The sequence below is a fragment of the Phyllobates terribilis genome, unplaced genomic scaffold (genome assembly GCF_046119375.1).
Source record: "Phyllobates terribilis strain yellow unplaced genomic scaffold, ASM4611937v1 Scaffold_81__1_contigs__length_6697587, whole genome shotgun sequence".
NCBI lineage: Eukaryota > Metazoa > Chordata > Amphibia > Anura > Dendrobatidae > Phyllobates > Phyllobates terribilis.
The window spans coordinates 3,351,560-3,364,316 of NW_027362841.1; the positions used below are offsets into that span (position 1 = coordinate 3,351,560).

The 12,757-nt window shown below is 43.7% G+C and overlaps 1 non-coding gene across 1 annotated transcript; it reads right to left on the reverse strand.

The window, feature by feature from the left end:
- Nucleotides 1-3,834: 3,834 nt before the first annotated feature.
- Nucleotides 3,835-3,906, reverse strand: TRNAA-UGC (transfer RNA alanine (anticodon UGC)). Its single transcript has one exon. It is a non-coding gene; the product is annotated as a tRNA-Ala (tRNA).
- Between the last annotated feature and the right edge of the window lie 8,851 nt (nt 3,907-12,757).

Here is a 12,757-nt window from a genome sequence, read left to right on the forward strand (position 1 = left end):
CGCTTGAACTGGTTTAGTGAATCCGACATTACCGTCTTCTCACTCAGTGAATTCCATATTTTCACTGCTCTTACCGTAAAGAACCCCTTCCTATGCTGGTGCTGGAAGCTTTTCTCTTCCAGTCTTAATGAATGCCCTTTTGTTACCGTAATATCCCTCCTTTTGAACAAATCCCGGGCAAGGTCTCTATACTGTCCCCTAACATATTTGTACACATTTATTATGTCCCCCCTCAACCTTCTCTTTTCCAGGATGAATAGTCCTAGTTTTGCCAACCTCTCTGGGTATTGCAGTCCCTCCATTCCACTTATTAATTTTGTTACCCTCCTTTGTACCTTTTCAAGCTCGTTTATATCCTTTCTATATATTGGTTGCGACTAATCAGCAGAGCGGTGTTTAAATTTGGCGCTAATACTGCTGATTGGTTGCGGCCGGCGACAGCGACCAATCAGCAGAGTGTTGTTAAAATTTGGCACCAAAATTGCTGATTGGTCGCGGCCGGCCACCGCGATCAATCAGCAGAGCGGGGTTTACATTTGGCGCCAGAATCGCTGATTGGTCACGCCCGGCGGTCGCGACCAATCAGCAGATCGGAATTTAAATTTTGCGCCAATACTGCTGATTGTTCGCGGCCGGCGACTGCGACCAATTAGCAGAGCATTATTTAAATTTGGCGTCAATCTCGCTGATTGGTCGCGTCTGCCGTCCGCGACCAATCAGCAGAGCGTTGTTTAAATTTGGTGCCAATCTCGCTGATTGTTCGCGGCTGGAATCCGCGACCAATCAACAGAGCATTGTTTAAATTTTTCGCCAAAATCGTTGATTGGTCGCGGCTGGCGGTAGCGACCAATCAGCAGAGCGGTGTTTCAATTTGCCACCAAAATCGCTGATTGGTCGGGGCCGGCGGCCGCAACCAATCAGCGTCGTATTAGTGAGGACCGAGGAGCGGTGCTGCCTGTGCGGGTACTTCCGCTGCCAGCAGCTGGGAGATGAGCGGCTGCTCGCAGCAGAAGCATCCCGACCGGCGGTGCCGCTCCTCGGTCCTCCGTTCACACTTGCCGTCGGGAGCTCATAGCGCTGTTTAAATTAGGCGCCAATCTCGCTGATTGGTCGCGGTTGGTTGGGGCATTAAAACCGTCTTGTTAAACCACTCTGAACTCCACGTCTCTTCCAAGGGGCATTAAAACCGTCTTGTTAAGCTACTGTGACCTCCACGTCTCTTCCAAGGGGCATTTAAATGGTCTTGTTAAGATACTGTGACCTCCACGTCTCTTCCAAGGGGCATTAAAACCATCTTGTTAAACCACTCTGAACTCCACGTCTCTTCCAAGGGGGATTAAAACCGTCTTGTTAAGCTACTGTGACCTCCACGTCTCTTCCAAGGGGCATTAAAACCGTCTTGTTAAACCACTCTGAACTCCACGTCTCTTCCAAGGGGCATTAAAACCGTCTTGTTAAACCACTCTGAACTCCACGTCTCTTCCAAGGGGCATTGATATTGTCTTTTTATTCCACTGTAACCTCCACCACTCTTCCAAGGGGCATTAAAACCATCTTGTCAAGCTACTGTGACCTCCATGTCTCTCCTAAGGGGCATTAAAACCATCTTGTTAAGCTACTGTGACCTCCACGTCTCTTCCAAGGGGCATTAAAACGGTCTTGTTAAGCTACTGTGACCTCCACTTCTCTTCCAAGGGGCATTAAAATGGTCTTGTTAAACCACTGTGAACTACACAGCTCTTCCAAGGGGCATTGAAATGTTGTTTTCAGTTACCTCTAACCTCCACGACTCTTCCATTCACTGCTAAGGCCAACAGTGTACTGGAGTCCCAGTTGCTATAAATGGAAAAAATGGTTTAGTTAAGGCCCTCTGACCTCCATGTCACTTCCAAGGGGCATTGGAGTGCCTCGAAATTTTTGGTAGGCATTGCACTCACTGTATGCCCTATAACTGTGTAGCCGAACCGCTCCTTTTGGTACAGAAACATATCCTACAAGACATGTGTGGTTGACTGGCCTGATATTGATGTGAATGGTCCCTGTTCCTCCTGCTCTTTCTCCTTTGCCACCACCTCATCCATCATTCATCACCTGAAGCTTTGTTTTAACAGGAGTCATAGAACTGGGATAGTAGCAGGAAAACATCCAGAAATCCTCAGAGGAGGTAGGATATGCGCCAAAACGTTGACCACCTCAGGCCTAGCCGCTACTACATACATGAGCTTGCATTCCAAGGAACAGAAAGCTAATGAGATGGATAGCCTCATGATCATAAATAATTTACTCGTTGTGTAGGAGGCCGACCATTGCTGCTGTTTACCTTCTGAACTTTGTGTTGAAGCCTGATTGACCCAGGACCCGCAATCCTCTATGTCTGGAGGACGTGTTGCATCACAGTGTCCAGCTGTATCCCGGCTTCCACAATATTAACCCAGTGTGAAGGCGTCAGTGAGATGGACCATCCCTGGCCACATTCACTTGTCCACGTGTTTGTGGTTAGGCTGTCCTTCCCACTAAATGCACTGGGGAGGTCACAGGTAATGTTTTGGTATGCGCGCTTGTGTATAAGGCGCACCGAGACAAATAGGGGCAGCTGGGGATCGTTTATGGACACCCAGCCGCCCCCAGGCGGCTGGGGACCGTGTGTGGGCACCCGGCCGCGGGGCGGCTGGGGACCGAGTATGGACACCCGGCCGCCCCCTGGCGGATGGGGACCAAGCGTAAACACCCGACCACCCCCGGCGGCTGCGGACCAAGCGTGGACACCCGGCCGCCGGGCGGCTGGGGACTGAGTATGGATACCAGGCCGCCGACGCAGCCATGACGTGGTGGCCAGATTCCGCCTCCACATGCCTAAAAGGCCCAATTTCAAGTGCAAGCAAGCAAGCAGTATGGTATTGCAGCCTGGGGGTGGGTGAGTGGGTGGCAGGCTGCATACTTGCTCTTTCATTGCAAGGAATGGGGGAGGTACAATTGAACACTGCCCTGGGACAAGGACTTGCACGGGGATAGTTGCAAGTCTGCATCTTCTGATGCGGCAAGGATTATTTCTGATGGGCACACTTTTAGGCAGTGACCTAGGTGTCAGAGATGCATCCAGGGGTCTTCCCCATGCTGTTCCCATGTCTTTTCAGCACTGTATGCATGTGTCACACAGCACATGGCCAGATAAGGTTGTAAAATGTTAAAATGACATTTCCCGGTGATTGCATTTGTCACGGTTGAAAGCAATGCAAAAGTGCAAAAACGCATAAAAAATGCTACTTGTGAACATAGCCCAAGGTGTGGAGGAGTATTTTTGTTTTTGGTTATTTATTTTACCTTATACACAAGTCATTACCCTGGAAAGGATGTTCCTTAACATATTTCACAGGAAAACAGTTTCAGTTTCATTTTTGGACCTTCTATTGTGAGCCCGTAAAAGTGGCTTAATACTTCTGACCACGTTATTGACAGCAGTGACCTGGGGGTCAGAAATGCTTCCTGGGGCGATCCCCATGCTGTCCCCATCTCATTTGAGCACTGTCACTATCGTTTTGGGCACTTTTTAGGCTTTCTACAGACTGCCGGGGGTGCCGCCGCAAAAATGCTTGGGTCTCCCATAGGGACATTGGGTTCATTGCTCAGGTCCGGCAACCGAGTATCACGGCGAGCTCGGGCCGAGCTTCGAGCACCCGAGCATTTCAGTGTCGCTCAACACTAGTCCCTTTCTGATATTTAGTTCTGTGTGCAGTTTCTGTGTTACACCCAGACAGATGAACCGCTGTATACTCACATGTATCAGATTCCTGAATGTTTGGAAACTTTTCTAGTTTTTTTTTTTATCACAAAACATGGAGATGCTGGGGATTGAACCCAGGGACTCATACATGCAAAGCATGCACTCTACCACTGAGCTACATCCCCTGTATGGACACCCAGGGATTTGTTCTCATCTACAAGAGTCACTAATCTATGACTATCTACTAATAGATTTTCTCTATTATTTTTTCTCTTTTATAATCATGCAGCATAAATAACATCATATTCTCATAGTCTGGACTATTAGGGACAAGACAAAACTATTTTTCTTTAATTTTTTATTATTTGTTTATATTTAAAATATGGGGAAAAAAGGAGGCGATTTTATTTTTTACATCTTTTTTTGAACAGATTAAAAAAAAATGCAATTCTCCTTTTCCCATATTTTAAAGAGATTGTTCCCTACTGGATGGCGCTTTTCGATTGTCCCAATCAAATAAAAAGAAAGCAAAGAGCACTTACCTCCCAGATACGCACCATGACAAGCACTGCACCCCATGATGATCTCCTGACATTGCTTATGTCTGATGATTGGTTGCAGGCCATCAGCGGCGGTAGAAAGGCGGCATCACCTGCAGGAGAGATTACACTCTTGTGTCAGTGTGAGCGGGCTGTCGTCGAGAGCAGTCACATTAGTGACTGCTGATGTGACTGCTCTCCAAGTCATCCGGACTGTCATGGGACAGTATGGATTATATTCACGGCGGACAGGTGAGTATTATGGTGGTTTACTATTTTTTGTAGTTTACTGGTGACAAGGGCATCAGGGATTAGGTGTTAAGGTGAGCATTATGGTGTTTTTTAATTTTTTCTCTTTTACCGGGGACAAGGACTTCGGTGGATTAGACATTAAGGTGAGTATAATACTTTTTTATTTTTATTTCAATAAAAGAGTGTTTGTCTTTATTTAAAATAAAGGACTTTATTCTGGGTGTTTTTTTTTACAATCTGACTATTGGGTTAGTAATAGGGCGTCTTATAGATGCCTCTCCATTACTAACTTGTGGACTTGATATTAGCGGTCATAAAACAGCTGACGTCAACCCCACAATCATTAACCCACTTGTCATCGCATCAGGGCAAGTGGGAAAATCGGAGGCTAAGCATCAGATTTGGCACATTTTATTGATGTACGATTTCTGGGGCGGCTGAGAGCTGATGTTTTTAGTCTAGGAGGGGGCCAATAACCATGGCCACTTCCTAAGCTATTAATATCAGCCCGCAGCTGTCTGTTTAGCCTTTGATGGTTAGTGAATATAGGGGGACCCCACATCAATTTTTGTTTGGGGTCTCCCCTTTAATAATCAATAAAGGCTAAGCAAACAGCTGTGCGCTGATATTAATAGCCTGGGAACCTTAATGGGTATTGACCTGTTCCCAGAATATTAATATCAGCCACCAGCCGTTGACTTTCCCTTTGCTGATTATGAAAATGACGAGGGACCCCACTTATTTTTTTTTTATTAACAAGCACAGTAAAATAGACACCTAAGGTAACCTTAGTTCGCAGCCTCTAGGTGCTCCAGCAGCTGGAAACTCCCAAAACCTAAAATGTCCCTCAAAGTTTCCCATGAGATTTCTGGGCCTTGCAGCTGCCGGGAGACCCGGTGGCTTTGAACTCTACAAGGTTACTGGAGTTCAAGCCACCAGGTCTGACAGTAGCTCTAATGTGGGACTTTTGAATGCCGGAGTGCCGGACAGGCACCGGGAGCTGAATGCAGCTCACATCATTGTTGCCTGAGATCAGCGCCGAGCAAGAGACAATGATGGAAATTGTAGTCAGCACCCCCAGGGTACATTATGTGTAAAATAAAGAATTAAATTTAAAAAAACAGAGTGGGCTCTGGCCAAATTTTCATAACCAGCAGAGGGAAAGCCGTGTGCTGGGGGCTGATATTACTAGCCAGGGAAAGGGGCCATTAGCCCAAAATGTTCCCTGGTTATCAATAACAGCTATCAAAAGACTGACCGTCACTTCCAAAACAGAAAACTGGTCTGTACAGGTGCTTACTAAGGGTAGCCATCTCTATATATAACTAACAAATAAAGTAGCACTCTGTAGCGCTATAGCATGCAAACATGAAATATATGAAAATTGAATAGCATTACTGCTCTAGAAAATAGAAATAAATGAGAATTCTTAGCGCATAAATTGGCCAATTCATGTGTATCCGACAGCCACGGTAAGGCGACTCTCGTCACCTGGAACCTACCTGGTGTGAATCCAATCTTATACTTAAATCTACATGTATACGGGAGGGTAAGATCCTGCTATAATTAAAACCTCCTGAGGCTTAGGGATGGAGTGATCAGTCAGAAATCCTACAAATATATGTATATGTATGTAAATGTATACAAATATCAAAAGACTGACCCTCACTCCTCACTTCCAAAACAGAAAACCGGTGTGTACAGGTGCTTACTAAGAGTAGCCATCTCCATATATAACCAACAAATAAAGTAGCACTCTGTAGCGCTATAATATGCAAACATACTATTGTTATAGTTACTATTGTTATACTTTAGGAGGGCAATTTCACCATCTCCTTCTGCTACATCTACACCTTGCTGGTGATCCACTGACCAGCCCACCCGAGGTGTCCACAGGGAATCTGCCAGGTAGGAAGATTACCAGTCCAGGTCCTGTTCTAATAGATAGTTTTGTGGATTTGGGGTAACTGAGTGATAGGGACACATTATTATAGGGGCACGTGACACCCACATAAAATCCGTGTATATCTTGTAGGATGGCCCTGGTGGTACAGAAAAGTAAAAACACTGATGACTTTTTTTTTAGAGGCATTTGTATACTTTACCTTCTATTATTATTTATTCTATTTTCACTCATTTATATAACCTGATCATTTCCCTGACAGGTCGGTGAGTTGTTTATTGTTTAGCAATAATGTATCACCCACAACTATAAATGATAAAGAATAACATTCCATTCTTATCATTTACAGCAGAGGATAATTTACACCATATATAACATGTATATAATATCTACCAAAGCGAAAAAACGACTATTCTACAAACATGGAGAAAACTGATTTTTCTATCTTTTCCAACACAGATTTATATAGATTTATATTCTATTAATCAGATGGGATATTTCTGTTCCACATTCTCTGCCTCATTCACCAGTTGGCAGCAAACATGGCGGCCTGGCTGCTCTGATGTCACAATGCTCAGGATTAGGGGGTCACTCAGTTATGATGTCATAATGACATCATGGAATGTCCTGAGGGTATATAATCTCTGAGCACTGTGACCTCAGCGCCATTTCTTGAGTTGATGCTTTTGCTGAGACTTCACTTTGGTTGTGGAAGAGCAAACTAGTTTGTGTTACACATCTGGTGATTACTTCCATTTATTCTTCTTGATCTTTGATCAGAGCACAATAACACCGGTGCCACCGGAGAGCTTAGTTCTCCAATATTCTATCAGCCAGCTCCAGGTACCTAAGTCATGAGCGCCCGGGAGCTGCGCCAGCTGATTGCTGACAATGAGGCATGGCTGCGCCGACCAGAAAATCAAGGTAAGTGAAATATTTGGGGGAGATCCACAATATTCCCACACTATAGGGCTTTCCTGGGAGGAGATATCCCTGGGGTATGAGGGGACACATTTCAGGACAGACAGTGCAGGTTAACTAAGGCCAAAATAAAGTCAATTCTTTCTAGGGTTCCCCTCGCCCTAAACACCACGGCAGTAGAAGGACCCATCACTATAGCCCAAAAGTGTTTGCTAAAATTGGAAATAATTCTGATAAATTCTTATTTGTTTATAGGTCAGGCCATAATTGTCCATGGACGGAGGAGGTCTCCTCCAAGAGATCAGGAAAGACCTTCTACCAGTGATGGAAGGAGGTCTCCTCCAAGAGATCAGGAAAGACCTTCTACCAGTGATGGACGTCAGAGAGACAGCAATGCTGTCACTGAGAGGAGAGGGAGACGGGCCAGAGATCCTCCACGGCGTAGAGGACAGGAAGAGAGCAGGGATAGAAGCCGCTCTCCTCTAAGACCAGCCCCTGCAGAGCCCTCCGGAGAGAGCAGCAGGGATGGCGGCCGTCCCCTCCCACCCATTCAACTGGAAGAAGTGGGTGTGATGACACCACCACTGCCACAGGTGGAGCCACCTGCACAAAACCTACCTGTGCAGGAGAGACCTTCTACCAGTGATGGACTGTCTCCTCCAAGAGACGAGGAAAGACCTTCTACCAGTGATGGACGTCAGAGCGACAGCAATGCTGTGGAGCCACCTGCACAAAACCTACCTGTGCGGCAGAGGCGGCAGCATTGGGTTCGCAGGAGAGCACTGCTAATTGCAAATCTCCCAACAAGGGATGTAACCGCACAGGAGGAGGCCGAGTCATGTATCATCTGTATGACCGAATATGAGATCGGAGAGCAGGTCACGGTCCTTCCATGTGACCACACCTTCCATCAGGGATGTATTACTAGATGGCTCCGCTCCAAACCTCTGTGCCCCCTGTGCCGTAACCACTGCTTCCATTGAAGCACCATGTTCATGGTGCAGACAGTGGTGGAGAACATACTGACCCCAGCCCAGGTAAGGGAGCAATGCATACATTAACACTACATTCATTACAAAACTGTAAAAAATATCACCTGTAACTTCCTGCTGTTCTGATCTCTCTTTAGTTTACCATCAGCTTTGGTCAACATCTTACCAAGCATGAAGGGCCATGAACACCCCAAAAACACCCGATGGTAAGTCACCTCTCATTCCCGCTGCCCCATGATATCTATATCACATGTGACATATAAGTAATTGTTCTTTTCTCCTTTTCATAGAAGGATGATCCAAGTCTGGAGAACATTGAGGAATTAGATCAGAATGACTTGTCCTTCATGTAAGTAGATATTAGAATTTGCTTTTTTATATTATCCAGCTGATTATTAACTTTTTACTGGGAATCTATTGATGAGATGTAATAATTTGGCGTCTTCTCTTTACAGAAATCTGCAGAAGTTACAGATCATTTCCATAATGATCCACAGATCCCTCATCTGCTTCATAGAGACCCTGATTCCATCATGTGCAGAGATGCTGATAACAGCTGCAGCCCCAGACTGTGATATCCTCATATATTCCATTATTTGTCCAAATATTCCTAAAAATAAATAATATTTACCATCTCTATGTCTGGTTGTGACTTCACTATATAGAATGTTGTTACGTAACATTAGCAGCACATAATGATAAGTGAGGGAGGGATTTACCATTAGTTGGTATAGGGGTAGTGGCAACAGTTAAAGGGGATGTCCAGCACTCTTATATTGATGGCTTACCCTTAGGATAGGCGACCAATATCAGATTAATGGGGACGTGACCCCCGGCACGCGTGATCAGCTGTTCTTGGTGCCGGTTGGATGTGATTATTTGCAGACTGGAACAGCACAGCACCGACAACAGCATAGTGGCCACAGCGGGTACTGCAGATCCACTCTATTCATATGAATAGGGTCAGCTGTGCAGTACCTGGAAGCGGCCACTATACAGCTGGCAGAGCAGTACAGCACGGGCGCTGGCACCGCGTCCCACATTGCTTTAAACTGCTCGCGATACTCATCTCTCCACGTTCCTCCGCAGTTCGGTGTCTTCCGACTCTGGAGCATTATATGGGGCCCATACTGTATGGAGCATTATATGGGGCCCATACTGGATGAAGAATTATATGGGGCTCATACTGTATGGAGCAATATATGGGGCCCATACTGTATGGATCATTACATGGGGCCCATACTGCATGGAGAATTATATGGGGGCCATTATTCTGTATGGAGCATTATATAGGGTCCATCATTTTGTTTGGAACATTATATGGGGCCCATTATTCTGTATGGAGCATGATATGGGGTCCATTAGTCTGTATGGAGCATTATATGGGGCCCATTATTCTGTATGGAGCATTATATGGGGTCCATTATTCTGTATGGAGCATGATATGGGGTCCATTATTCTGTATGGAGCATTATAATGAGCCCATTATTCTGTATGGAGCATTATATGGGGTCCATTATCCTGTATGGAGCATTATATGGGCCCATTATTCTGTATGGAGCATTATATCGGGTCCATTATTCTGTATGGAGCATGATATGGGGTCCATTATTCTGTATGGAGCATTATAATGAGCCCATTATTCTGTATGGAGCATTATATGGGGTCCATTATCCTGTATGGAGCATTATATGGGGCCCATTATTCTGTATGGAGCATTATATGGGGTCCATTATTCTGTATGGAGCATTATATGGGGCCCATTATTCTGTATGGAGCATTATATCGGGTCCATATAATGGTAGGTGGTAGGTAGTGTATGCTTCATCATCAGATCCTTATCACCCTATCAGATCCCGCTGGAGGTGAGGATATAAGTTAATTGACAGTTAAACAGTGACAGGTTGGGTGATTCTCTGCACTTCATAGGTAGTACAGTGTAGTATGGGTGGTATCGCATGTTCGAGTCCCTCATGCTTGGGGTGGGATGTGATGTTTCTGTGTGACAGGCGACAACGGCTCATGTAATACTATTTTTACATTTTTTATAACTTTCTTTGTTGGGATGGACGGGCGTAGATCATACGTGCCTTGTGTCTACAAGTCTGCCCCCTGGTGTCTGTAAGTTACTTTACATAAAATCCTCCAAATTAAAGGGGTTTTAAACTAGTATTTAAAAATGAATCCATGGTTGTCCAACAATATAAAGGAGCAGATACTTATCTTCCATATTCCTTCCGGTCTCATCTCTTCGTTTTCTGATTGGGGATGTCACGTGACCACTGCAGTCAATCAATGGTAACATTTTACCCACGCCAGAACAGAAAATGAGGTGACCGGCAGGAAACACAGACAGTGGTGCAGCACAATCGTGAAGGCAATTATTATTATTATGGGTTTTTTTTAGATACCACCATGGTTTTTTTAAAGAAAACCCCTTTAAGAACATGTTTGGATGACATTTCTCACTAATCTTCTGTTACATCCAGAGAGATGAAGTTCTGCACATTTATCAGTTCCCGGAATATTTGGAAGCTTTTCCAGCTATTTATCACAATAAACGGAGATGTCGGGGACTGAAGCCAAGGACTCATACATGCAAAGCATGCGCTCTACCACTGAGCTGCATCCCCTGTATAGCCTGTATGGGCAAATTCAGGGACATAGAGTGCTGCAGCCAATCACTGGGCACTTCCCCTTTAATAAATTTACTTACAGCTGCCTTTTGCCACCACAAGAAATGCTCCTCATTTGGGAACTGGAGAATTTTTCTCTTATAATTTTCACCACTTTTGTGCCATAAATTATGATTAATTTGTCAGCGGCGCGCGGCTACGCCCCATCCTGGCTAAGCTTAACCTGGTTTTTACAAAGTTGGCGGAGTTGGTCGGCACCAATCAAAACCACAAAAAGCCGAAGAATCTCAGGAGCAAAATGAATGAACCGGGGAACATGTTTTATCAGATACAGGCCCTGGAGTGGAAACATTATACCGGCAGTATTGTATGGTACTGTGGGGTTGGTACTAATATGGGGGGGGGGTTATAAATGTTACTATTTGGGATTATTATAGGTTGAAAACATTAAAAATTAGTAATGTCAGTGCACAACGAATACCGCCATATAGAGCCTATATAATGCTACCATAAAATGTCCACATAATACTACTACATGGCACCTACATAATACCGCCATACAGAGCCTATATAATACTGCAATACAGAGCTCACATAATATTGCCATAAAGTGTCTATATAATACTACTATATAGCACCCACATAATACTACTATACAGAGCTCACATAATACTACAATACAGAGCCCACATAATATTGCCATAAAAAGTGTCTATATAATACTACTATATAGCAACCACATAATACTACCATACAGAGCTCACATATTTATTACCATAAAGTGTCTATATAATACTACTATATAGCACCCACATAATACCATACAGAGCTCACATAATACTACAATACAGAGCCCACATATTTATTGCCATAAAGTGTCTATATAATACTACTGTATAGAACCCACATAATACTACAATACAGAGCTCACATAATACAATACAGAGCTCACATAATACTACAATACAAATCCCACATAATACTACAATGCAAACTCACATAATACTACAATACAGAGCCCACATAATATTGCAATAAAGTGTCTATATAATACTACTATATAGCACCCACATAATACTACCATACAGAGCTCACATAATACTACAATACAAAGCACACATAATGCTACAATACAAAGCTCGCATAATACTACAATACAAAGCCCGCATAAAACTACAATACAAAGCTCACATAATACTACAATACAAAGCCAGCATAATACTACAACACAAAACCTCATAATACTACAATACAAAGCTCACATAATACTGCAATACAGAGCCCGCATAATACTACAATACAAAGGTCACTTAATACTACAATACAAAGCTCACATAAAACTACAATACAAAGCTCACATAATACTACAATACAAAGCTCACTTAATACTATAATACAAAGCTCACATAATACTACAATACAAAGCCCGTATAATACTACAATACAAAGAAAGCATAATACTACAATACAAAGCTCACTTAATACTACAATACAAAGCTTACATAATACTACAATACAAAGCTCACATAATACTACAATACAAAGCTCACTTAATACTACAATACAAAGCTCACATAATACTACAATACAAAGCTCACATAATACTACAATACAAAGCTCACTTAATACTACAATACAAATCTCACATAATACTACAATACAAAACCCGCATATAACTACAATACAAAGCCCGTATAATACTACAATACAAAGCTCACATAATACTACAATACAAAGCTCACATAATACTAAAATAGAAAGCCAGCATAATACTGCAATACAGAGCCCACATA